At 44.0% G+C, this 25,355-nt stretch overlaps 1 protein-coding gene across 2 annotated transcripts in view; it reads left to right on the top strand.

The window, feature by feature from the left end:
• The window catches only part of Arhgap24 (Rho GTPase activating protein 24), a 629,479-nt gene that overhangs the window by 232,443 nt on the left and 371,681 nt on the right, over positions 1 to 25,355 (top strand). The window contains 1 exon segment of one of the 2 annotated variants that reach the window (NM_001393820.1): positions 7,258 to 7,668. The exons of the other annotated variant lie outside the window; for it this stretch is intronic. The gene's annotated coding sequence lies outside the window, so the exon portion shown is untranslated. 2 annotated transcript variants of the gene reach the window in all.

The raw sequence follows: 25,355 nt of genomic DNA, 5'->3' as shown, positions 1-25,355 counted from the left end.
CATTCCATGCTGCAAGAGGAGTATTTTCAACCACAAGCTTCAATAGAAAGCAGGAGGCCCATGATTCTATCTTTGTTCTTGGCTCAGTAGCCCATATCTTGAGCCTCCTCCTTTGATTATTGTCTTCTTGAAATACTCCTGAGAAATCTAGGAGACAATTTTAAAAATTGTACTAATGTTTGCATTGTTTTCTACAGACTTTCCAGAATATTTATTACAGTGGTTTTCTTTTAAATATTGAGGAAATAATGACTCCCGATCTAGTCTTTAAACAGCCACCCTTGGATTATCGTTTCTGTTTTTCTTTTTTAAACAAGCTTATTGATTTGAATTATTGTTATTATTGTTGTTATTATTATTATTATTGGTATTATTTAGTTTCACTACAAGGTGTTAGTTTTAAGGTCTGAAACACTCAGATTTTACGGGCTAATTTTCCAAGTCCCTGAATCATCTAAACCACAACTGCTCCATTTACTGATATTTCCGCCTGCTCTTTGACCAAGTCATTGTTCATTTGTCCCGATGGAAAGCAGTCCCTTTTGCTATTTGTGCAGAACTTGAATAAGAGATTGGGTAGGACAGGATATTCATAATGATACCTTTAATAAGATTTAGACTTGGTCTGTATGGGCACAATATATTCCTCCTCATAAGAGAGTAACCATTGTTAAGTATTTGGGTAACTCAGGTGATATAGGAAAGGGATATTCTGCTGTCCTTTGTATAAGAAGATATTGCCCTTGTCACATTAACAAAAGCAGTCTAGAGCTGGCACTTGGATAGTCAGCCTAAGAGTTATCTCGATATTTATCAGCTTACAAAAGAAGGGGCGGTGCAATGCGTTGTCCTCTCTTTTGCAAAATGCAAACAACGATAGTCTTTTCCACAGATGTGCTATGAGAAAGACTCTTCCTAATGGGAAGGCGCTTTTAAAATTACGAGGGATGTTCCGATCATTTCTCTGTTCCTTTACTTATGTATTTGAATGAGTTACACTGATCCATTTACATTTATTTTTAAATTTAGCTCCCCTTAAAAAGCCCTTTGTTTAATCGAGTTATGTCTGTAATTTACAACAGTCAAACAAGTTGTCCCCTTGATGGTTTGGTTAGGTTTATATGACTTAAAGCGATGACCTTGACTCCAAGTCTCGTTCATAGCTGAGACCCAGGAACCAACATTGGGTCAAGTATTCAATCCATTCTGGCAAGCATCTGAGTCCTTAGCATACAGCTGCTCTTACACCTCTGCCTTGACTCCATGAAGCCACAGTGAGCGAAGATTCATTCTTCTCACTATTTTCAAATTACCTGAGGATGAGTAAAGCAGACAATACAGAGGGACAAGAAAAAATACCTGGAAGCTGAAAGCCTATTCAATGTTTACAAAGCTTAAAATATGATAGAGAGAGACTGATTGAGGGTTGCCTGGACAGATTCCAAGGATTAGAATATGCTCAAATGAAACAGGGCTGCTGAACGTTCTTTGTTATGAATTCATAGCTGAGCCAATCAAAGGAAAGACACATGCCTGGGGAACTGTTTGACTTTATGGGTGTGTATGTATGTGCATGGTGTGTGGGTGTACTTAGATAATTCAAGAACTTGAAAAGTTAGCCCTTAAATCTGAGTATTACATTTCAGCTCTTAAAACTAACACCTTGCAGTGAAATTAAAAAAATAAATCAAATTAATAAGCTTATTTATAAAAGAAAAACAGAAAAGATAGTCCAAGAGTGGCTGTTTAAAGACTAGAAAGGAGGTCATTGTGTGTGTGTGTGTATGTGTGTGTGTGTGTGTGTGTGTGTGTGCACGTGTGTCTGTGTGTGTATGTCTGCGTGTTTGTGTCTTTGTGTGTGTCTGTGTGTATGTCTGTGTGTGTGTGCACGTGTGTCTGTGTGTGTGTGTCTGTATGTATGTCTGTGTGTGTGTCTGTGTGTCTGTGTGTGTATGTCTGTCTCTGTGTGTGTCTCTGTGTGTGTGCGTGTCTATGCATGCATGTATATCTATTTACACATGTCTTTGCTCATGGGTAAGCACAGACTAGAAGCTTTGTAAAGCTAAAATGGGAAGGAAGTCTGTCTTAGAAACTTTTCAATTGAATCAATACAGAGAAACTCTAGAATAATGTTATTTAGAAACAATCCACAAGTATAAAACAGAAATATCAGGGAATCCGACTAAAAGAAACATGCTGATCCTGGCAGGGAGCGATTTTTCCTTTAACAGAATCTGGCGACTTTCTGAACCCAGGTTTATTTATTTGTTACGAGAGTGTTATTGTTAGACCCATGTGTACATGTATGACACATGAATGTGCGTTTTGTAGGCATCAGGTGCCCCAGAGTTGGAATTACAGGTGGTAGTGAGCTGCTGGGTATGAGTCCTGCAAGACAGACTCTGGCCCTCTAGAAGAGCAGCAAGCATTTCTGACCACTGAGCCATCTTTCCAGTCCTGAATCTCGGATTAAGAAGCAGCAAAGAAAACAGTTCTAATTGGAATTAATTAATTAACTAATTAATTAAATTAATGTATGTGAGTACACTGTTGCTGTCTTCAGACACACCAGAAGAGGGCATCAGATCCCATTACAGATGGTTGGGAGCCACCTAGGGTTGCTGGGATTTGAACTCAGGACCTCTGGAAGAACAGTCAGTGCTCTTAACCACTGAGCCATCGCTTCAGCCCTTAATTGGTACTGGGAACTGGGAATAACATGTGGAGCTGAGGCAAAAGAAACCCTTCTCAGTTTACAACTTCACCCCAACCACAATATAAGCTGGGCATAGACTTCAGAGTTCAAAAAAATTAGGCCACCCAACACAGCAACAGTATTACACACACAGGTAGAAGTCACTGGCATTTCCTATTCTTTCTTCTATGAAGCTCTACGTCTTCTAAATCCCAAGGGTTGAAGTAACTTTTAATTAGTTTCAACATAGACATACATTTCATTGTGGAATTCTTGTCCTGCTTACTCTGGTGGTGTAGGAGGATAAAATCCAACTCGTTATGACACTAGAGTTGCATCAGTTCATAAAAGTGTGCCAACGGCTGACACTGGGTCATCTTCAGGCTCTATGATAATGAATTCTTCCTTTGAAGACACTGGCTATAACGGATCAGATTGATATCCAATATGAATGACATCAATCTAATTGATATCCAATGTGATTGATATCCAATGATCTGACTGATATTGGGTGTGATTGATAGCGGATTTGAATCATAGCTGCTGATCCTGGATGGAATAGCTGAGCAGGAAGGGTCCTGCAGAAGATCCTCCTCCTTGTCCTCATGGGTATAGTTCTACCTGAGATGTGGTTGGACTGATTCTGCCCATCGAGTCAATGCCACCCCCACCTACCCACCAACCCCTTACCCCTGACTCATGTGACCCAATGTCTCCTGACAGAGAGTGTGGGCACAACCTCCCTCAGTGTCTTTCTATTGTTAGGTCCAATGGAAATTCCAATTTTCCAAACTCCACGAGGCAGCTTGCACATCCGGAAATGAGTGCAACCTGGACTATGGGTGAGTTTTAGGCCCTTAGATAAAAGCCAGCCTTCCTTGGGAACTTGTGACACCTGCTTCCCTCTACCTAAAGGAGTCATTTACCTCAGCTCGGGCAGAAGGAACTTATGGCTACTAGTAGTGACTATTAGCATATTACTTGTAGTGACTATTAGCATGTTACTTGTAGTGACTATTAGCATATTACTTGTAGTGACTATAGCATGTTACTTGTAGTGACTATTAGCATGTTACTAGTAGTGACTATTATAATGTTACTTGTAGTGACTATTAGCATATTACTTGTAGTGACTATTGGCATGTTACTTGTAGTGACTATTAGCATGTTACTTGTAGTGACTATTAGCATGTTACTTGTAGTGACTATTAGCATGTTACTTGTAGTGACTATTAGCATGTTACTAGTAGTGACTATTATAATGTTACTTGTAGTGACTATTAGCATATTACTTGTAGTGATTATTAGCATATTACTTGTAGTGACTATCAGCATGTTACTTGTAGTGACTATTAGCATATCAAAACTCAGACTGACTGCCAGGCTTCCTTGGTATCCCAAGGACCTGTTAGACATTTCCAAGTCCACGATGGCGTGCTAGCCCTTCCTACCTGCCACATATCCTAAACTCCCTCCAGCTCTCGGGCTTCCCTCCTGGCAGCTACTCCTCTCCTTATAACCCTGCTATTCTCTCTCCTTGTCGCTCCCCCATCCCCCTTCCCCCCCTTTCCCCCTCCTTCCTGTTCAGTCCCCCCTTGCTTGCTGTCACTCTGCTCAGCTCCAGTTTCTCTCACTAAATTCTCTCTCCCCTGCTGTTCTCCCCTCTCTCATAGATAGCCCTGAGCAGGTCCAGTCTGTTGGCCATGTTCAGTCTACTTTTTTCTCTCTCTGCTCTGGACTCTTCCAGATGCCTCTGGCTATTCTCTCTCATATCTACAATAAAAACCTTCCCCTTAACCACCCCATGGGGCAGTCACATTGTCAGTCATGCACTAGTGTACTTGGCTAAGACAGGGCTGGACTGTGTTGAGATGGAACTTCCGATGGGAAATAAAAAGCCAAAGCAAAAAGCAGGCGCTGGGAAACAGCTTTAAAGCCAGGCCTCCGTCTTCGCTCTGAAACCCGACCTCGGTGTGTGTGGCACCCACTCAGATTCTGCTCTGCTGTTGCCCATAGGAAATGCAGGGAGCTTGGCAACCCCTGACTGTTCTGTTTTGTTACAGTGTGTTTTGCCCTCTTAGGAATTTATGTTTTCCCAAGTGAAAACATAATTAAAGAGCCTTGTCTCTGATATTAATGAACAGTTGGGTGGCAGGACAATGACTAACTCTATGCTGAGGGTTTTAAGGAATCTGGTAAGGAATCTAATGAAAAGGCATTTTTATCTTCAATGAGGAAATCCCATTAAAACACATTTTTATCCCATACTTGTTTAATAGTAACCTCAGAGTCATATGTTGAAACATTAGACTGAAAGGCTTTGCAAATGCCTATCTTGTTGCTCCTCACTAAACTTCTAACATAGCACCGCCCAACAGAAGCAGTGTCCGTCCAGGGGACTTTCTGTTTGGGTGATGTTTCTGTCCTTGACACCCAGACGAGCTGTTCAAATGTGAGGCTGTTATCCTCTTTCTGTTGCCTTCCCCCTAATTGTTTTCTAGTCTCCAGAGAACTTCTGGTCCTGAAGGTGTTCCACACCCACTGTAAGGCCTCCCATAGCTTGCTTGCTTTTCCTAGACCCTCTTAGGAAGATGCCTAGAATGCTGGATCCCTATAAAGTCAGTTTGTCCCTCGAATTAGTTCTGAGGTTTACAGAGTTTGCTCATGTTGTGTTTCACACTCAGAATTAAAGTGGACCTGACACGCTGACCCGTTTACTTCAGATGACTCTTTGGCCACACCCTCTGCAGACACTCTGAAGGAGAGACATCACTTCCCAGGAGTCTGTAGGAAGCCTCCTTAGCTACCACTTCTGGTGAGAATCAAAGGTCTGCCCACTGGTTCTAGGATTTATCTCTTCTTTTAAAGTTGTCACTGGGTACAGCAGTGCTGTGTCCCAAAAATACTTAATCCTAAGTGGAGAGTGGTGCAGTCAGAATCCAGTCAGTGCCAAGTGTTTCCTAGTTCAGCTTATATTCCCTAGTCACAGATTTCTATCTAAATCCCAACAGACTTCAGTGTGGTGGTCCTTCTCTCCTTTCTCTGCAGAAGGGAATGTGGTCTGTATTAGTGAATGAAACTCTTCCTTCACCTCATGTGCCGTCTCCATGACACTCTCCCCACCCCGCTCGTGTGTGTGTGTGTGTGTGTGTGTGTGTGTGTGTGTGTGTTCTGTAGCCTAAGAATCCTATAAATCACACTCTCTGGTGAGATGGTATCAAGTGGAAAGGGTAGAATCAGAGGTGTGACGGCCAAAGGCCTTAGACACAAGGATGGGACGTGTCTCAGTCTCTAGACCTGTGCTCTTTCAGACAGCCTCCCTGAGTTTAATTTGTATCACCTTGGGTCTGAATTGCTGTGGTAACATTTGTTATAAGTAGGCTCCCAACATGATAGCCTCCTGCCTTTTTGAAATGTCACAGTCCTGAATCATACCTACTGACACTTGTCTTCCGGGGGCTCTTAGGCCATGGAATGCGTGCAGATTTCATTTTGGTTAATTTCATTGTTTTGCAGTTCTCATTTAAAACTGCCCCCGGGGCTGTCACTTGCCCGCGTAACAGTCCGCCATCACAAGTCCCTGTGAGCTGATGAGGGCCATCTATCCCACCAATTACAGAGCAGGCCTCATGGCTTCTGGCCAGGGATTCCACACCATTTTAAAGGAACAGGCAAAAGAGGTTATTTCCCCCGCCCCCCCCAGAACTTAATTTCATTCGTTAAAGGGCTGAGGTGTCTCCTGCCAGAAAAATCAATTTTTCTAGTGGAACCTCAGCCTGGAATGGAGCAGACTCAGCCCCCAGCCCCCGATGGAGACCTGAAAGAAACAAAACCAAAATACCTATCCATTTCCATCCAGACTTGCATGTTGGTCTATCCGAGAATATGCTTGGACATCCCGAATGACAAAATCTAAAACACTAGGCTTTAGGAAATCCGAGAGAGCCCAACACACAGAACACTAAGGGCTCAGTGGTGGGGGAGGGGAGGGCTTGGGAGGGTGGGGGAGTCTATATCAGGAATATATTTACTTCTGTGGTTTCTTTCTTGGGGTATGATTCTGAGAACTCTAAAAGCATGTCGGAGCCCATTATTATACTTAACATCTCTCTAAATGCCCGACCAGAGGACGTTCATCTAAATATTGTATTTAGAAATAAAGCTCAGGCTGGAGAAATAAGATTTGGCAGAGACATCAGCAGGCAGGGCTTATTAACCAGTGTGTGGGGCTTGGTGAAGGAGCACGGGGTGGGGGCATTGGGTTCACTCCTCACAGTTCTCTCACCCACAGCCACAGATTTGGAACCAGCATGCCCTCGTGCTGCATTTGGGCTGAAATGAATGCAGCCAACTGCAGAGGGCCCAGGCAGTGGTGTCTGATGGGGCGCCCGCCCCGCAGGACTCTGGAGGTGAGGCTGGCGTGCAGGGCGGGGCTCCCGCCACCCCACCAATGCTGCTTGGGTCCTCTGAAGCCGCCAGCTGCCAACTGAAACCCGAAACCCGGCTGCGTCTGCGGGCTGGCCCCACTCAGTTGTCCCAGCCTCTTGTATTTACACATTCACACACAATCACTCTTTCTAACTTCTTGACTCTTTGCGCAACTGCTAGGATTTCTCAAGTGCATGTGGCAACTCAGCCCGGGTGAGGGAAAGCCGGTGGGACTCGGGAGGGAATCACGGGGCCGCGGGGCCACCAAGGCTGCGGAGGGGGACTACAGCGAGAGGCTGCGGAGGGGACTAGAGCGAGACAGCGGCGGCTGGGGAGTCCCCCCAACTTTCCACGCAGCTGTGGCTCTGCGGCGGTCCCGGGCTTCCTCTGAGAGCAGCACGCAGGCCCGGCGAATGGGCTTCCGCGCTCACCCTGGAAAGTAAAGGGCACCCTGCCGGCCCGAACTCATCTTTAGGCCAGTCCTAGGAGCCTGGACATCGGCGCAGCCGCCAGCCATCTCTTGTAGGTCCCGCATCCCTGGCAGGGTAGGTGACTTGACTGCTGCGGGGCGCGGGGGGTGGGGGTTGGAGGGAGGAACCGGAGGGTGGGAGGGTTGTAGCTTCAGGCTACAGGGACAGGGAGGGGGGCTGCTGCGAGCCAGGAGCAACGCGGGGACCCGCGCTGGTTCAGTGTGTGTGTGTGTGTGTGTGTGTGTGTGTGTGTGTGTTTCTGACTTACTAAACAAATGCAAATTAGCGCAGTCCCTTCTCTCGCCCTCTACCTACGGGGACCGGCGCTGGTTCAGTGTGTGTGTGTGTGTGTGTGTGTGTGTGTGTGTGTGTGTGTGTGTGTGTGTTTCTGACTTACTAAACAAATGCAAATTAGCGCAGTCCCTTCTCTCGCCCTCTACCTTTTTCCCTTTCCCCTGGTGATGTTTTAGCTAGTCTCAGAGTTACCTAGACAACTGGCATGTGGAGGTAGATTTCAATATATATTGTGTTACTGTTGTACCGGAAAGCAATAGAGAATCTTCCGTGACTTTAAAGACACACAGATGGGTTTAGAGTTCTTGAAGTAGTATTTTGAGGAGGTATCCACTTACTTTTAAAGAGAAGCAGGCAGTATATTCTCATTTAAGATAACTTTCGTACCATTTCTTGTGTGCGTCCTTAAAGAGAGGTTGTTACGCAGAATGCTTTAGAAATGCTAGGTTTTCTAACATGGTCTAGTAACACAGCTCCCGGCTCCATTGTAATCTATTCCAATTCATTTGAATAAATCTCTCTTTCTCATGTGTTTCTGTTTTTGTCCTTTTACTCACCATACTTCCTATTATCCCTGTTTAACTTTAAGATATCTACTATTCCCTCCCATTCTTTAAAAAGGAAATGAGTAAGTCAGGCCAGGGGCTTGAAATAGAAGAGGTGTAAAAGCTTTGCTTACTCAGAAGTAAAAAGTTTTGTCTTGTTGGGTCTACTAACTATGACAAATCGATTAAAATCTGGGGACATTTGCAGTGATGTTTAAAAGCTATACCTGATCGCTGAGAAAGATGGGCAGGCAGATTCAATACCCTCCCTTCCCTAACTCTAATTAGAGCTTGAAACTAGCCCTTAAGGTCAGGAAGTGATGTTGGTGTCGAACTGGGCATCACAACACACACAGAATCATTAGACAAAGCTGGGAAGTAAATGTACCCCAGACTCGTGGGTTTTCAATCTCTCTCTCTAAATATCCTCTCTGCCCCCCGTACCTACTCCATCCTCTCTGGGGGTATTTCACCTTCCAAGAGACTCTAATCACGTCCCCTTCGTCTTTGCTGAGTGCCCCACCTCCAGAAAACAAATTAGGATTTCACTCTAAAGCCATTATGGAGGTGTCAGAGATTTTTGCCTTGGACATGGTGGAAGGCAGAGCCGTAAAAACCTAACTGTAAAACAGATAACGTCTCATACACAGGGAAGGACGCATGTTCTTGGTAGCAGATCTTTCCAAAGGAGTGGGGGCAGACTGAGGTTTTGAGGTAAGGTACGTGGAAGAAATGTATAGCTAGCAGGATGCAGGGATGGGGGGGTGGGGGTTGTAATTCTCTCTGCAGGAGAAACTCACACTCCTTGACTGTCAACTACATTGCTACCACTATTTTTATTTCAGCATCAGAGGGCTTGGGATTTAACACAGGAACAGTCGCTATCCAATGGTCTTCCTAACCTAGTAGCATGTGATATAAAATGAAGCTTCTCAGAACAAACCGAAAAACCACAGTAGAAAGGAATATAGCGGTGTATCTTTCCAGACAAGAATATAGTGTAAAATAGTTTTGGCTCGCATCGCCAGTGAAATTTGTCCAGCGTTTGCTTCAGATAATAGTGGCCAAAACTCTGAGAGCTGTCCTGGATGGTGGATTCATTTCCCATGTAATCTTGGACTCTTCTGGGTGGAGGGCAGGGGGGGTGCGGGGCAGGCAGTGAGTGGGAATGAACAGCTGTGTACTCTTGAGTCCGATTACTTTGCTGTCTGAGCCAGACAGAGTCTAAATGTGTTTACCGACATTGCCCATAAGAGCCACTCTGTGACCTACTGGCCCACTGAGGAGTGTTTTCTTTCTGGCTTCTAGCATCCTGGTTGGCTTCTCTAGATGCACTCAGGCAGGGCTGCTGTGAAATCTTGACTGTGCACATGTTTCCGGTTCTATGAGCAGGGCTGTGGTGCTCTCTGTTACCTGGAGTCAGTTTCCTCTGGTATTTTCTGGTCAAAGGTGAAAGAGTAGTAGTTTACCTTTAATTCAGCGTGCGTTCGTCAGATTGCTTCTTTCTGGTCCATTTTGATTTTTTTTTTTTTTATTAAAGGTGAATGTTTTGTAAAACTAACCTGGGCGGGTGAGTGTTGTCTTAGCCTGGATCCCGGGAGGAAGATTCTGCTATACAACTTGTCATTTGTGGAGGCAGAAAGAGTGAGGATAAGCAGACTCTGGAGCCTTTATTCTGCCCTAATTACATTACACTGGGAAGAGGGGGGAGGGGGAGGGGAAGGGAGAGAGGGAGGGGGAGAGGGAGGGGGAGGGAGAGGGAGAGAGGGAGAAGGAGAGGGGGAGGGGAAGGGGAAAGGGGAGGGGAGGGGGAGAGAGAGATATTTTTCTTTAAAATAAAACAATGCATGTTTACTCTTAAAGCCATAGCAGTTAGAATGCAGCTGTAAATGGACAGTGTAGCATGAGCCTCATGTTGACTCGACAGGGGCTCATCTGTGCTCTGTGACTAAAAAAGACTCTATTGGGTTGAGCGCCTCTGGAAGGAACAGGATCAGGGTGAGGAAGACTCAAAGAATACACATTTCTTAGAGGTTCTGTGCTCACGTGTTCTTTGAAGTATTACCTAGCTCTAATAAAGCGACATTACGATGAATCTGTTTTACTGGGGGGGTGGGATGGGGAGGTTCAAGGCAGGGTTTCTCTGTGTAGCCCTGGCTACCCCTAAATTCACTTTGTAGACCAGGCTGGCCTCAGACCTCACAGGATCCATGTGCCTACCCCCCATGCCGGGGGATTAAAAAGGCACGTGCTTCCACCGCCTCCAGTGAATCTTTATGAAACACAAAATTGATGTGCAAATCCCTCGTCCCACAGCCTTCGTTGGAGCCTAATGAGAGACAGTATTAACATTAAACTCTTTATCTCTCTGTGTGCGGTACTGGGATTGAACCTAACTAAACCTTTCAACATACACTAAGTGTGTGTGTGTGTGTGTGTGTGTGTGTGTGTGTGTGTGTATTCTTTTCTTTCATTTGTTTTGTTTTGATAAGATCTTGCTACCTTACCCAGGATGGTCTTGAACCTGTGATCTTCCTGACTCTAATGTAACTGGATTATAGGCCTGTGCTTCCAGGCTGGCTAACTTTTTAGCACAGTGTCTGAAAGCTCTTTCCTTGCAGTTGCCTTTTCCACTGGAGTGGTGTTGTGGTAAATATTTAAAAAAAACTGTAGGGTCACATGGCACTGTGGGGTATCTCAGCGGTGGCTGGTTCCACTATGTCACCACTCCACACTGCCTCCAAGTACTCTCTGACACAGGAGGTCCATTCCAGCATGACAACTTGCCTCACTGTTCCCTAGAGTTAGTTTTGGTACCTGTGGGGCCATATAGAACTAACCATAATTTATCTTTGGTTAGTTTCTCTCCCGGCGGCTCTCTGCTAGCCTCGAACTCTCTGGTTCCAGCTACCTGGTAAAATCAAGACTCAATAAACTGTAATTTATCAATCAGATTTATACGTTAAAGATATAAACTGATAAAGATATAAACAGCCTGCCCAGATAAGATAAATTGACCTATAGAAATCCAACCCTTAAGAAATATTTATACCCATCTGTATCTATGTAGAGATGCATGGTGATGAATTGTTTACGTCTGCCTCCATGTTGCCTCTGCCCATTTCTCTTTCTCCCTCTCCTTCTCTGAAACTTGTTCATTCCTACCCTTCCTTCTCGTCCAATGACAGGACTCATTTTATCTTATGTCTGCCTTCACAAGCATCATGACATCAACCTACAGAGTGGATCCTTCCTGTTCCCATTTCTGATGTTTTATTCATGGGTTTATTCTTCTGGACTGATCCTGGTGGCTAGAAATTTCCTTTAGATCCTTGGCTGCCAATTTCAAAGACAATTTCCTTGGTGATGGTGATGGTGATGGTGGTGGTGGAACAATTCCATGTAGGAAGAATTAACAGCGCCATCTTGTCTACTCCCATATATTACTGATCATATTTTAACTATGACGGTCATGTGTCAACTGATGATGGGGACTCTTCTGGGAAACACTTTCCTATGTCATTTCATCATCAAGGACTCTCACACTGTGCTTAAGAAGCCTGGAAGCTACAGCCAAGGACAAAGTATCCTAGCATGAGGCCTCTCTTGTGTTTGTTGTTCACTGTAGGGTGGCAGACTACTCATTGCACAGATATATTGTATTCAAACTCTCTCTATAGCTAGCTATTATGAGTCCCTCGGTGGGCAAGTGGTAGGAGAAACCACTGGGATTCAAGTGACCGATCCAGCATCTTGAATGTCCTATGCAACACTTCCTTAGTGACTGAGCAAGGAAAGCGGTCTGGGAACAACATATTGATAGGCTCCACTTCATGCTGAGAGCTGTGAACTGACAGTCTGTCAAAGAATATGTATTTGGACCCAGCATTTGTTTTCCTTATGCAACAGTACTACCAAAGACAATTCACTCCCTAGACCAGCCCACACATGCCCATTTAATCACTGAGATATACAAAATAGTGTGCCCTTGCAGTTCTAAAGCAAAAATAACCCAAAAGCTATGGTTTAAAAAAAATCATTGCTTAAAGAAATCACAATTATCCCTATGTCTAAAGACAATAGAAACAGCTTTAATGGATACATTTTTGCACAACTATTTCTGTAGTGTCCTATAAAGTCTGTTCTATCAAATCCCAGAGGGAGGTCTGGATTTAACTGTGATGACTAATGATGAAGTTAAACTTGGATACGCTACCCCCGAGGGATGGGCAATCGTCTTAATTAATCAAACAAAATTAAAATACCAATTTTGGCTATTTAATAATTATCTTGAGTGCTAATGCTGGAGGGAAGTCAGATCTAATTAAAGGAGGAAACAGAGTGGGCACAGAAGAGGGAACACGGAGGGCGCTTCCTTTCATGTCTCTTGACTCTTCACTCTATTGATTTCCTTTTCCTCTTATTTGAGCACCAAAGCCAACCCAGAGTTTCTTCCTGAGAACCCCTGCCTCCATCTCCAGCTATTCCTGCTGCCCGGTACACAGAGGAGAAATTCACTCCATTCGATCCAAAATACAAGTGGGCTCATTTAATTTTCAAAGTAATGTTACCTTTGTCTCTGGCCACCCTGCTAGTAGTATGTGGACCCTGTTTCTCCCAACTGTGCAAAAATGCTAATCAGAGACCTCAAATGCATCACTTCTTCAGCATCTCTGGGAATATTGGAAAAACATGCAGCAAGTGTTTAAGCGATCATAGACCAGCTGCTTATTTGTTTAAAAGTTTCAAGTTTGCCATTTGTATGAAACAAATGTGAAGTAGAAACAAAGTAAGTAGAAACTTGACTACTCTCTTCTCCCTGGCACCTCTCTGATGACAGGGCTTTTACTTTAATATGGTATTGTCTCTTTTTCATACTGAGTCAGCATAAAGACAAGGGCTGCCTCGGTAAATACTTTTGGACTCCGCATTACATAGTTTAATCTTCTTTGCAAGAATTTTCATGTTAAATTCAGCCTGGCATTTAGTCCCAAGACTTTAGAGCGGTTTCTCTTGAATAGCTTGTTTTGCTTTAATTAATAGAAGGAAGACAAAGAAATCAGCGTAGGTCTCCTTTTATCTTGTGACTCTGGAAGATGAGAACTGAGTCTGAGGTTCAGCTGTGCCTCAGTGCAGGTTTTCTGAAGACTTGGTCTGCAAGGTTTTAGCATTTATTTAATGCACCTGTAATTCGGACGCCTTTACCAAGTTAACTTCCCACTGTGGGAGTTGGTTGGGTTTATTTTGTACTGTCTCACTCTTTTGACAATTTAGCTAAATATTTATAAAATTCTATTGTGTAACTTTAAGTATTTTGGCTTCAATACTTTTTCAGGTCACTAAATATAGCTCCCTGAAATATTTCAGGTCTGGTTTCTCTACTTCCTCACAGAGGATCTTCCTTGTCACCGAATGTTACGTCTTCCTAAGATCTTAGGAGGAGAACTGAGACTTGGGAACTTTGAAAGTAGATAGTTATGACCAAACATGAGTGTTCTTACTGATGTGTGCATCGTGAATGTATGGAAGAATTCCCTTGGGTGTCTCAAAGAAGTTGAAGAGGAAAAAAATCTTTTCTGCAAAGCAACGTTTACTGCTGAACGTGGCCTTCTGGAGCTGTGGTTATAGTTGCTTCCTGAACCCCAGGCTGAAGCTTCAAAAAACAGGGTATTCAGGCTCACCACAGAGGAAATTAACTCATGAACTATCATGACTTCTTATTCTGTCTACCAATCTGTTAATGGTCATTGCTCTAATGAATTACGTACTTGCTGAACATCAAACATGCCATATGTTTTACAGATATTATTCCTGTTCCTAGAAGTTGTCTTCATTAGGGTTTTACTGCTGTGAACAGACACCATGACCAAGGCAACTCTTACAAAGGACAACGTTTAATCAGGGATGGCTTACAGGTCTAGAGGTTCAGTCCATGAATGCAAGGCATGGCAGCATCCAGGGCAGGCATGGGGCTGGAGATGCTGAGAGTTCTATTCAAGGCAGACAGGAGAAGACTGGTGTCCAGGCAGCTAGGAGGAGAGTCTTAAAGCCCACACTACAGTAACACACTTCCTCCAACAAGGTCACATCGACTTGTTCTATTCCTCGGGCCAAGCATATTCAAACCACCACAGAAGTAATCAGAAGTAACAGTTCTAGAATTGATTATATTGCATCCAATTCAAAGACATTCTGTGCAGAGAAGTAAGAGTGTACCACATGTGCATAGTGCCTGCAGAGTCTGAAAGAGAGCATCAGGTCCCCTGTTACTGGAGTTAAAAACCACTGTGAGCTGCTGTGTGGCACTGGGGAATGAACCTGCATCCTCTGCTAGAGCAGCAGGTGTGATGACTTGCTGAGCTCTCCCCAGTCCCCCTAACTAGCCATTGCTGACCAACAAGTCATTTTTATTAAGTGGAGACAGAATGAGATAGAACAGAACTTGTAGAAAAGGTCAGGACTCATTATGTGTTTTTAAAAGCAAACTATATTTCACATGTTTTATTTCAGTTGCATGTACTTTTGACATTGTGCAGAAATGAAAAAAAATGCACTTTGGGTTTGTTTGATAACAGTGAAAAAATGTGTCTAAAAGCACCCTTTCTTGGTGACAGTTATGTGTGCCATCAGTGCTGGAGTTTAATACTGGCCACATTTCTCTCTCACTGTCCACATTTTAATTTTCTGGGGAGACAATTTCTCTCCTTGAGCCTTGAGTTGGCCAATTCAGATAGACTTGCTGACTTGCAAACCCTGGGGTTCTCTTGTCAAGAGCTCTGGGGTTCTACCCACCTCTGGCTTTTCCATGGGTGCTAGAGATTCACACTCCGGTTCTCATGCTTCCACAGCGAGCAACTCGCCCGTTGAACCACTCCCCAACCAGAAATATTTCTTCTGAAAAGTTCATGTAGATAGGGAAGTTGGCAATCTTTCTAACATGGTAAAGATTATGATATATAGAAAGTATTTTGATAATGTGGATATTATGTAAATTTATATATCATGGGGACTTTTCCTCTCAATAAAAAAGATAGTGGATGTATTGACTGTGTGCGTTGGTTATATGTAGTTAATTCAAAGAGAACATGTAATATTGCGTTTCCTCCTTTTGTCGTGTGTGCATTCTTTTACTTTGAGAAGTAAACACTATCCCCCCTACCCCCCACTTCTTTCCATTAAGACAATTAATGGAGCCAGGGATGTACTTGGATTGGTAGCACGCATGCTTATGGCACACAGAGCGTCGCACAGATTGCAGTGTGGTGGCGAAGGCCTACACTCTCAGCACATGGGGCTTAGAAGTGAGGGGATCAGAAGTCCAAGGTCAGCCTCAGTTACATAGACAGTCCTAGGGCAATATGAGGTATATGAGACCATGTTGAAACGAGGGGGGGGTGAGGGAGGAGGAGGAGGAGGAGAAGGAGAAGAAGAGATCCCCTTTAAAGCAGCTTTACAGGGGACGATTACTAATTTTATTAAAAACTAGAACTTAATGGTGTGCGATACGTATTTAAAGACAGACTTTTCTGGAGGGACACATTTGTGGAGCTTACCAAAGGCTACATTTCATATTTAAACAGTTGCCTCAGACATGCTTCCTGAGATATTCTGTTTCACATTTCCTGGCTATGGAAAAGCTAGAAGGGCCTGGGAGAAGGGTTAGGGGTTGTAGATGTGGATGTGATCCTGACTTGGGGCATTCACCGTCTTTTGCGAATTCAGCCAGAGCTTCTCGCTTCTGTGAGCTTTGGTCTCATCAGTAAGGGAATCAGACCAGACTCCTTTGGGTGGCTTTTGCCTGAGAATGTCTGTTGACGAATGGTTGCGTGTCCCTTCGGAGCAGCCTTGGTGGGAATGTGAATGTGTACACTTGGCAGGACTCAAAAATGAGGACATTTGATGATTTCACTGGGGAGAGGGTTCCTACATGGTTGTACGTGACACGATGACGGTAGCGGTAAATTTCTTGGATGGGCATCATAATCAGATGGTTTTGTTCCCATCAGCTATGGGTCTGGAGGGATGGGGGCTGGCACTCCCATGGATGTAGGCAAAGGAGATTCAAGGGTTGCTTGTCAATAGGCTTGTGTTAAGGTACTGGCCCCTTATGCTCAGGAGTGAAGAAAACCATTCCCATCGAGAAACCAAGCAAGTCAGAAGAGTTTTAGCTTCAAATAAAATCAGATCATTTGGGGAACTGGAGGCAATGTTATTTACTCTGTACCATTTCTGCAGCACAAAGGGAACCAACATCTATTCTTGGATGGTGACTGGCGTCTACGATGCCTGGGGAGACCTCAGATCTCCACACTAGATTCTGACTAGGCAGTAAGGCAAGCAGGGAAAATCTTGGCTTTCTTTGTTCAGTGAGTAAATATAACTCACTTGAAGACATGCTAGGAGTAGTCCCTTTGAGAAGTTACTCATTTCCTGATGAAAGCGGTATTTTTTCAACACACTTGTTTGCAGAGGTTTTAATCCAGTACAAGCAGGCGTTCCGTGTGCACAGACTGATGCTGTGATTAAAACGTAACATGCTTTGATTTTGTCCTCATGGTGGCTAGAAATACCACTGGCTTGACAGCTTCCTACCGAGCTCTAAGGAACAGGAGAACGTCCCTTCCTCCCTCCTCTCTCTAGCCTTCTGCACTGTGGCCTTGTGCAGTCCGGGCCCGGCGAGCCAAGAACAGCATTCATTCAACAGAAGGGTTAGCAACCAGTGTCTTCTCAAGAGCCGGTTGTAGCTTGTCATGAGCTTGGATCACCTACATATCAAGTTTGTTTACTTATACTCTTTTTTTTTTCTCTTGTGCCTTCCTTTTGCTTGCTAATTAGCGTAGTTTTGGAGGACTACTTTTATCCAGCTCCCGGACATTGTGAGTACTAATGTGTTGGACTGCTGCCCAGTGAAGAAGTGGAAGAGCACAGAGGGGTACCTGAGACCAGCCCCCTCCCCAGGAGAAGAGAAAGGGGCTCAGGCATGGAAAGAGTCCTTGCCTACACATTGATGAGATTGTAGATCAGATGAGGGTGCAGGAATCCCAGAACTAAACATGGAAAGCCTGCTGGATAATTCCGCTCATCCGTGTTAACCTGCAGGAGAGCTCCACTGTAAATTAAAAGTCACATGTCACACTTTCCCGTGAGCCGATGAACTTCAGAATAAAAGTTTCCTCAGAGATCACCTCGCTTCAGATTCCCTTGTAAGGGAGGTAGATCTGGGACGACATGATCTGTCCTAGGACAGACATTCAGGAAACAGAGTAGGTCTGGCGTGGGTGTTTGGCCTATTCCTCAAAGCCTTTCTCTCCTGGGATTCTCTGAGAGAGTTAAACCAAGTGAACTGGTGTTACATCCCACTGGATGGCACAAAGAAAGAATCCTGTGACTTCCTATTTCCCAGAGTCCTTGTATGATCCATTCTAGACATTCATCAGGACAGGCGACACTTGGCTATTACCTAAACCTTTGTCACCCAATCCCCTCCCTCCCTCCCTTCCTCCCTCCTTCCCTCCCTCCCTCCCCACTTCCCCAAATGGGAATCATATCTATATAGTTTTGCAATTGTTTGAAAATTATGCTTCTTTTTTTGGGTAGTGAGAATTGAACCCAGGGCCTTACACATGCAGGGCAAATAATCTACCACTTAGCTGTCTCTTCTCTTCTCTTCTCTTCTCTTCTCTTCTCTTCTCTTCTCTTCTCTTCTCTTCTCTTCTCTTCTCTTCTCTTCTCTTCCCTTCCCTTCCCTTCCCTTCCCTTCTCTCTCTCTCTCTCTCTCTCTCTCTCTCTCTCTCTCTCTCTCACACACACACACACACACACACACATACACACACATGTGTACACGTGGGTGTGGGAGACTAGGAAAGGGTGTTGTATCCTTTGGAACTAGAGTTACAGGCAGTTGTGATCTGCCTGACATGGATGCTGGGAACTAAACTTGGGTGCTTTTAGTTATTTGACAACTAATAGCTTTGTATTATGTATCTAAAGGGATGGCTTTTAAAAGAGTCTTAGTCGACCTAACAGCTTTATGTATTTGTGGGGTAAGGAGTATACGTCTAACTTTTAAAGAGATCAGTAAAATTTAGTACACTTATTTTACATTTTTAATAGAAAATATACAAATTTTCTATTGCACTCTGCTAATAATATTCTTGACAACCTTTTTGCCATGCTGAGAATCACTGTACAGAAACTAAGAATCTGCTATATTAATATCGAGATACGGCTCAGTATTTTCTAGATTAGGTTATAATTTCTTCAATATTTTTTGTAACAGTATCAGCTTTGTCAAATTGCTTCACATAGATTGTTCTTAACACTATATATCTTTATAAAGTTATATCCTAACTGCACAATGATTATACATTGCCCTTATATTTCATACCCTTCATATTCTGGAAGGTCAACCAGAACTTCCTCACAAAAAGCAAGAAGAAAAATAATGTCGTGTATAAGTCCCGCTTCCTGGCCAGTCAAATATCTCTGGAGTCAGGAGAAAGAATGGAGGAGAATTCAGCTCCTGGGGACTGCTGTGTGATCCTAGTCACGCAGAGGCTCTGCGTGGCTTTTATTCGCTATCTGTGGTCTCATCCTCCACTGTTTGATTTGAGGAACATTCCAGGCAGTATCCTTAGCTTCCCTGACATGAGCCTGGGGCTTGAGGACTCCGAGGGATTCCTTTCTCAAACAGGGCAAGACAGACACGACCTGTCAGGAGGGCAGTGCATGGCTCGGCTGCGGCTGCGGGCAACAGGCTTCATCTCAGCAAGGTGAGACATCTGTCCTTTGGGTGCTCCGGCATGCTGTGCCGTAAACCTGGGTAGGCAGAGCCAGAAGTGGAGGATGGGTGGCTGAAGCATGGGGTGAGACTTCGGTTTCTCAAAACAGCAGAGAAGACTAAATGTTTGGACTTCCCCGGGTGTTTGCTCATGGCTCAATGGTGTCTCAGCTGGGGCTCTGACTTGGGGATTTCAAGCAAGAATAGGATGCTAGGTGCTCCTGTGGGCTAATATTTATGTATTAGATGAATAATCTCCAAGCCAGATGCATAGCGATAACAAGAGCCTATTTCTCACCGCCGTCCTCCGTTCGTTTGCTGTAACGAAGATTTTTCTTACTCTCTTAGAAACAGCCGTTAGGTAAAATAAAATTAATTGGACTATTTTGTGGAAATGCCAAGCAATTAGGGCACAGGATTGTGGTGTATGCGATGTGTTATTAATGCTAAATGCTAAAATAAAGGTCATATTACCATCAGCCTGGAGGGGGTGGGCATGGAGGGGAGCTGTGGAGAGGAGAGGATAAGTACACATATCCAATTAAGGCAGAGTGTGACGGAATCGCTGGGTGATACTTGGCGTTGGTCTGGGGTCTGCCCAACTGCAGTTGGAGACTCCGTTTGTCAAGGCTGTTGAGTACTGAGCTGGTGAGTGCCTGAGGAATCAGACTGATCCCTGATACCAGTGTTCACTCTCAAATGGCGTAACCAGCCCCAAAGCCATCAGGTGAAATATTTCCCTGCATTTCAGCTTTGCGTTGAAAGGACAGTGCCAGGGGTTCTCCTGGAGCCGCTAGCTTCTTTACTCTGCTGCATTTCCTGAGGATTCTCTTTAGACTGTAGCTGCACATGCCCCACCTGCTCAAGCTGCACTGGCTCAAGCTGCAGTTCTGCAACTCATTTTACTGAAGGACTAAGGAGGGACTCCAGTGGTTTTGCTGTTAAGAGCGGTTGGAACACATCTGACCACGCAGCGCTTGCCCGGCAGCTTTGGGGAAGTTGCTAATGCATGGGTGGTCCTTGCTCCCACTGGAACTATGCATGGTGTGCATGAGGTCAAAGAGTGACCCTGGGTGTTGGTCTGCACCTTTTACTTGCTTAACGCAGGGTCTCCGTTCACCCAAGTAGCCAGTCTTCCTGTCCTTTGTGTTTACAGGTAGTCGGTCTATGCCTGGCATCTTTACCATGTAGGAGCAGTGGGTTCTGGGAATCCAAACTAGGTCCCTATCCTTTTACACGCTGGGCTACCTCCCCAACCCCATGTACATCTGTAGATCTACAAATAGGACAATTTTTCGTTTGCAGTAAATGGCTACCAATTTGGTTCTGACAGCTTATTTGAAAAAGTTGTCTTTCCCCCCTAAAACAACAGAGCTTGCGTGACATTTTAAAAGCTTTGGAAATTGTATGATATATTAATAAACTGTGCCCAGAAACCATGCAGTTCAATTTAAACACTTTCAGATATTTCTATTTCTATGTATTCACTCTGAAAAACCTGCTTTCTGTGAATTCCAATTTGCCTTTTATTAATAGTTCTGTTGAGTTCAGCCCTTTTGTATTATGCACGTGAGGTTGACTCCTGTGAATGGTCCTTGTAAAAATTAATATAAAACCTTGTATTCTAGGGTGGCCAATTATCTTACCCTCTTGCTTTGCTCTCTTCAAAAATGTGACTGAATATCTTGCAGCTTACTACATAAAATAAAGTTTTCCTAGAAAGTGTTTGGGTTGAAAGCATCTTATAATGACTAGTTTTAGAGCATAACACTTTCTTTCGGTCAATCAGTAGACAGTGTAATAAATTCTTCCATTTAAAGCAAATGCTGAGAAAATAAGTTTTGTCAGTTTCTTTGGTGGCTTTTCGGGAATTATGACTATAAAGTAAGTAACAGAGGATGGTATCTTTTGGAGGTAATTGGTTCTCGCTGTTCTGTGACTTGTTATTAATAAGTCTGCTAAGCCCTGAGTCAGGGCTGGCGTTATGTAGAAATCACTCGTGGGACTGGCTTTTCATATCCAACATAGTCATGTGGAATCCACTCAGAAGAAAACAGCAATTCTGCACAGGGTCCTGAAAAACGCGTAGTGTGGACTAGACCCCTGGAGTCTGGAAATAATCTTTCCATTTGTCTGAAATCTATATTTATTTCTTGGACAAGGAAGGCTATGGTCAGAGTCCTCTCAGCCCAAAGGCCCAGGCCTTTGTCTGGTGATGTCTCTGCTGCTTGTGGGTATTCGAGAGACTGAATTATAGAAATAGCCTCAAGTTCCCCTACAAGTGTCAGCTGCCCTGAATGCTAATGAAGTTGGCACAGGGCTGATGAGGTGACAGCTGTGAGAGGGACCACAGCCACCACTCGTTTGCTTCTGTCCTCCTTCAAAGCAGCCGTCCCTTCCCTTTGGGGTCTTGTTTCTTTCCGCCTTTTGCTGTCTTCCCCTCTCTTTTTATTACTTCCTCTTTTTATTACTCTGAGGCATTATGTTAGTTTCCTGTGAGTTTCCCCTACTCCTTCTAGTTACTGCAGCCTTGTTTATTATTTGTTTATCATTTATATTTACTTAGGTTTTGTAAGCTGAGCATTTTCAGGATGTGTTGCACTGGTTGTAAATTTTAATCTTTTTGGGACCTCTGAAACCATGGACCTAGTATACCATTTTAATTGTCCCAAACTGCCCGGGTGGCCTGTTGAATACTTGTTATTAAGGCCTCTTTTCTCCTACTGTCCTCAGAGAGCCCCCGTGGAAGTGTATGGTGAGACAGCAGTGGGACTGACAATTACTGTTGGTGCAGCTACTTAGGTGCCCTCTAATCGGAGGATTCTTCCGCATTCATGAAAGCTAGCAGGCTATTTAAATATTTTGTAAAATGGGTATAATTCTAAGTGAGATGCAGTAGCTCGAAGCATTTTACAGGATAAATATCAGTTATTTTAATTAATTAATTAATTACCGATTTGAATGTACATTTGGTATTTGGCCTGCATGCGTGTCTGTGTGAGGGTGTTGGACCCAGTGCAACCTGAGTTACAGACCATCGTGAGCCGCCATGTGGGTGCTTGGAATTCAACCTACGACCTCTGGAAGAACAGTCATCGCTCTTCACCCCTGAGCCCTCTCTCCGGCCCCAAGTATCCGTTAGTTCTGCTGAGATTTAATGTTGAGGACGTTTCCCCTTTTGAGCACGGCTGTATGTTTCAAAGTTTACAGTTTACTTTTTAACGTTTTGAAGCCCCATGAGACACAATGTGTTAAATTGTTACCCATCTAAACATTTGTAGATGTTATGAAAAGCAGTTAATTCATGTTGTCATCCAAATCTCACTCCTTGTTCTGCCCATGGCTTTGTTCTGGGTGAGCTACTAACGAGCTACTTTCCAAGGTTTCTTACTGTCTTCCTTTTCAAGGTCTGGGCACTGATGAAAGAGTGCTCCCAGTGCTCCCAGTTACTGTGGAGGGTGCTCCCAGTAATTGTGGGGAATTCTCTTGGCATTGGTTTTCTCAGACTCAAGTTCCGGTTGTTTTTTGAGAGGACCATGCTGCCCTGCTCTTCTCAGCAGCGAGGGGAAGCGCGCTTGGCTAGTGCTTGTCTAGGCATGGTAAGCGCAGTTCCGCAATTGCGGTTTGCTGGTCTCTCCCAGTCTGAAGTCCTTCATTTCCCTTTTTGTACTAAGAAAGCATCATGTGATGAGGCACTTTGTAACTGGGGAGATGAGCAGGTTTTGTTTCCTAAAATAGTGTGCATGTGTGTGTGTATATGTGTGTGTGAGTGTGTGTGTGCATATGTGTGTGTGTGTGTGTGTGTGTGTGTGTGTGTGTGGTGTGTACGCGCGCATGAGTTTTAGGTAAAAGAAGAGAGTCACTGGACCGATAACTAGCGAATATCACTTTGGGGATGGAAGAGAAATCATATTCCCTGTAGAAACTATAACAGGCTGAAGGAACTCGGCTTCTTAACGTCTAAGATCTGGGAGTTCTGTTAGAATCATTGGAGTCCATCTTTAATTCTCATGTGATGAGCTTGGTCACCCTTGCATCCATGAATTCTGTGCCCATGCAGTGTGCTTGCCTGCCTTGTTCTCTTTCTGTTTGCTGAGTGGCCACTGGGTTCAGCATCCTCCGTCCTCTGTCATCTACCATTTGTTTAAACAATCTCTGTCATCACACTTGGTATACAACACATTGCTCAGATTGTGTATGTTTGATGACTGAGGGTCTCCCAGGGGTCCTTTTCTAATGCCCCCATAATATTTAGAACACTCCCTACTTTCTGCCAGGATGGAATAGTCCAGTCTCTTCTTACCCTTCTTTGAACTCAGCCCTGAGTCAACTATTCTCCCCAAACACCTAAGCTTTTTCTTTTTTTAGTTAAATGTTGATATTTAGAGGCCAAGATCTGGGGCTGGCAAGATGGCTCAGTGGGTAAAGGAGCTTGCTGCCAAGCCTAATAACCTGAGTTCGATTCCCCAGGACCCACATGGGGAAAGGAGAGAACTGACTTCCAATGGTCGTCCTCTGGTCTCTACATGCATGCATGCATGCATGCATGTATACAGACACACATGCATGTATGCGCACACACCTGTATACATATATGCACATACACATGTGCACACTAAATAAGCATAATTAAAAAAAAAGAAACCAAAATCTGTGTTTTATGTGTGACTATACATAAAATGACATATTTCATCTTTCCCTACAGTGTATTTACTGAGTTTTTAAAATCTGATCCCAATGTTTACTCAATGGACTATACCATTTGTACTTAGACCAAAGTATTTTATTTTGCCTTCACATATTTTTCATTTTCTCAGACTATTAAACCAGATTCTTATTTTCCAAAGTTGTCATGGAGAAGTCTTGGCAGCGGAGGACATCGCAGGGGTACCACCTTTTCGTGTGCTTTGGTAAACCTGCACAGGTCACCTACAAACCAGAGCTTCTTTTTAATAGACCGGCTTTGATGACTTACGGAAGTATGAAAGCCAGACCCTGTACTTGTCCTGCACTCAGGCTATTGTGAAATTTGGATAAGAAACCTGTCTATTTCTCAGAAGGTATAAACCGTTACACACAATGCTTAGCTCCCTGCTTGAAAGGTTCAACCCACCTTTTACAAAGGACTTTTTTCAAAACTTGGCTTAAAACTCCTATAGGCAGTAGTGAGCTGGGTATCTCCTTAGACCTCTACTCGCCTCTCACTCATGGGTCAGGGCCATCCCCCAGCGTTTCCATTTTCACGTCCTCCTTGTTCCCTTTTAAGTCAGTGGCAAGAACTAAATCATCTCAGGCTTGTGAGGAGGGAATTGTAAATATTGTATACGTCATGCGATCAGTGTTTCCCACCGAACATAGGATTCATGAATTGATTTTATCTCAAGAGACAAGGGGAGATGTTTTCTGTCATTTTACCCTCTGTCTTTACAGGGAGGTCTCACAGACATTTGGTAAAAGAGCAAAACAAAAGCCAAATAAGCAATTAGAAACCAAACCAGACCCTTAACAAGCAACATCTGATATCCCACGTCACCTGTAGACACCGAACCTGAATGGTGGCGGTTCGGCCAGGCTCCACTTACACCTTCACGGTCAGCCTCCTCACCCTCAGCTTCCAGACCAGGTAACTTTAGGTGGAATTAGAAATGGAAATTTCCCTCTCTTTCAACGAGGAAGTCTTGTTTCATTTTCTTTAAGAATGTACAGACATTTTTACAGTTTTTCTGAATGGTTCTTCATTCAACATTCAGCTCAGTAAGTTCTTTGGCCTTTGGGAAATTGCGTTTTCCGCAGCTCGGAGTGGGGCACTCACGGTGTAGGCTCCCCCACCCCAACTTTGTGCCTTTTCGTTAAGGTGCCTGGTCACTGTTGGCCTCAATTTTTCCTTCTGGAAATTAATAACCAAAAAACTCAACATCTTCTGTTATGTGATTATCATAGGGTTTAAGACGATGGAGGATGGTCAGCCATTCCCAAGACATTGGTGCTTCTGAGTTGTTCCCTGTGGATCCAGCCTTGCTTTGGACCCCTTATTCTTACATATTCTAGACCATTGGATAAATGTGTATTCAGTTGTCTGTGCTCAGTAAAGAGTAGAGCCAGTTACCCTGACCTTACAAAGAGGTTGGAATGGATGCCTT

This window comes from Rattus norvegicus, chromosome 14 (assembly GCF_021556685.1).
Source record: "Rattus norvegicus strain SHRSP/BbbUtx chromosome 14, alternate assembly SHRSP_T2T, whole genome shotgun sequence".
NCBI classification, from domain to species: domain Eukaryota; kingdom Metazoa; phylum Chordata; class Mammalia; order Rodentia; family Muridae; genus Rattus; species Rattus norvegicus.
Note: the sequence above shows the minus strand (reverse complement) of the source record. Positions and strands in the feature narration are given on the sequence as shown.